At 42.5% G+C, this 2,386-nt stretch overlaps 1 long non-coding RNA gene across 1 annotated transcript in view; it reads left to right on the top strand.

The window, feature by feature from the left end:
• The window catches only part of LOC119591161, a 1,591-nt gene extending 49 nt beyond the window's left edge, over positions 1-1,542 (top strand). The window contains exons 1-3 of the long non-coding RNA XR_005230318.1: positions 1-192; positions 581-752; positions 1,170-1,542. The exon at positions 1-192 is cut by the window's left edge and continues 49 nt beyond it. This is a non-coding gene — a long non-coding RNA (uncharacterized LOC119591161). The remainder of the gene's footprint in view (positions 193-580; positions 753-1,169) is intronic.
• The last annotated feature ends 844 nt before the right edge of the window (positions 1,543-2,386 follow it).

Genomic DNA, 2,386 nt, shown 5'->3' with positions numbered 1-2,386 from the left:
TCGTGTCTCGCCCTCCATGCAACAGCCAGAGGTTGCATTGCACGATGATCAGACACGACGAGGACCTCATCCCTACCCCCGGGGCCTGCTACACCCTCTACCTGGAGTACCTGGGGGGCCTAGTACCTCTCCTGAAGGGCAAGAGGACCTCCAAGATCCGGCCGGAGTTCGTCATTTTCGATCCTCAAGTTGGTGAGTCTGAGATTTTGTTTTCGTAGGGCGAGAGTAGAGAGATGGTGGCGGTGTTTTTTTTTTAGGATAGTTATACCTACGATCCGTTTTCTGTTGCGTGTGTGTGTGTGTGTGTGTGTGTGTGTGTGTGTGTGTGTGTGTGTGTGTGTGTGTGTGCGTGTATGTGTGAGCGTGTGTAAGTGTGTTGCGTTTATTAATAAACTCAAAAGATGTTAATTTCAAAACGCTTCCCATCTTCTTCAATTTCCGTCCTTACCCCATTTTCTTTGATAGCCCAAAGAAAACGAGAAACACTACAGAGGAATCCAGGGAGGACTATAATCCTATTACGCTTCCCTCGTATACTGATTACTCTCCTAATTCCCTTATTTTATCATTTTCTCCTCAGACGAAGCCATGAACAAGGAGAACGGCGACAGATCGTGCGGAGGCGTGGGCGTGGGCGTCGGTGTGGGCGGCGTAGTGAACGGACACCCGGTTTTGAGCGATACATCAGACACAGAATACGAAGATATGTGTGCATCCCCGAGATTGCAGAGACGCAGAAAACTCAAGAGAAGGTGAGGGGTTCTGTAGGGGTGGGGGCGGGGGATGGGTGGTGGAGAAAGAGGGGGGGGTTATGGTTGTGTGTGGGGAGGAGGAGCAGAGGGGGAGTGTGTGTGTGTGTGTTTGTTTTGTGTTTGTTTGTGTGTGGGGGGAGTGTGTGTGTGTGTGTTGTGTTGTGTGTGTGTGTGTGTGTGTGTGTGTGTGTGTGTGTGTGTGTGTGTGTGTGTGTGTGTGTGTGTGTGTGTGTGTGTGTGTGTGTGTGTGCGTGTGCGTGTGTGTGTAAGTAAAGACGAATATTTACCACTCTTCCACACAAATATAATGCCAAATAACCAAAAGGAAATGATCGTATTTATAATGAAAATATCCTTAACCCTCTTCAGTTCTATTTTTCGATTTCCTCTGATAATAACAATAATTTCCTACTTCAGAATAAGGGAACGGTTAGAGAGCGAGACAGACGAACTTGTATATTTGGATACGCTTCCGGAGGTGAGTAAAAAAAAAAAAAAAAAAAAAAAAAAAAAAAAAAAAAAAAAAAAAAATTCACGTCAGTTTTTTTTTCTTAATGATTCTAAATCCCATGAGAGAACGGGAATATTTATATTTATACATTTTTTTTTTTACGACGGAGAGATAGACAAAATGGAAGTTCATTATCCGGAGATATTAATTAAACGAGTTCCCATAAATAATATTAAGAATGGGAGAGTGGGAGAGCCTCATTAGCATGAGATTAAGTCATTTACAAGGATCAGAGAAAGAGACTAGATAATGTAGTGTAAAGGGAAAAATAACAAAGGACTGATGATAATGATGATAATAATGATAGTGATAACTACTGATATAGATAATAGTAATGCTTATGATATTATAAATAATAATAATAGTGATTACTACTGATATTAATAATAGTAATGATTATGATAATGATATTAATTATTATAATAAAAGTAATGGTTACTATGATAATATTGATGATAATCATGATGATAGTAATGATTATAAAGTTAATAATGATAAGGATAACATCAACAATGATTTTATTAATGATAACGATCCATAAGCGTAAAATAAAATAAAGAAGTGCGTTTAGCTGAAAGAGACAAAATAAAAGAAATCTATTAATCTACTATATCTATTCATCTCCGTAGATTCACTCTCTTGGCCATAGGAACTCTCTATCCATCCATCATCTCATCTCCTCCTCATCTCCACCCTGTCACCCTTTTCCTCCCTCATTCATTCTCTCATTAACACTACACTTCTCCCCTTCCATTCCCCCTTCATCCTTCACAACTACAACCTCACTCCTTCTCATCTCCACCTTTTCCTCCCCCATCTCCTCATCTCCACCCTTTCCTCCCTCATTCATTCCGTCATTCACAACTACAAACCCCATCTCCTCACCTCCACCCTTTCCTCCCTCATCTCCTCCCTCATCTCCACCCTCTCGCCCTTTCCTCCCTCATCTCCTCCCTCATCTCCACCCCCTCACCCTTTGCTCCCTCATCTCCTCCCTCATCTCCACCCTCTCACCCTTTCCTCCCTCATCTCCACCCTCTCAGCCTTTGCTCCCTCCTTCTCCAACCACCCCGCCTGTCCATCCACCTCCACATCTGCACCATTCACCCGTTTGCCCTCTCTC

The sequence above is a fragment of the Penaeus monodon genome, chromosome 3 (genome assembly GCF_015228065.2).
Source record: "Penaeus monodon isolate SGIC_2016 chromosome 3, NSTDA_Pmon_1, whole genome shotgun sequence".
Taxonomy (NCBI): domain Eukaryota; kingdom Metazoa; phylum Arthropoda; class Malacostraca; order Decapoda; family Penaeidae; genus Penaeus; species Penaeus monodon.
Note: the sequence above shows the minus strand (reverse complement) of the source record. Positions and strands in the feature narration are given on the sequence as shown.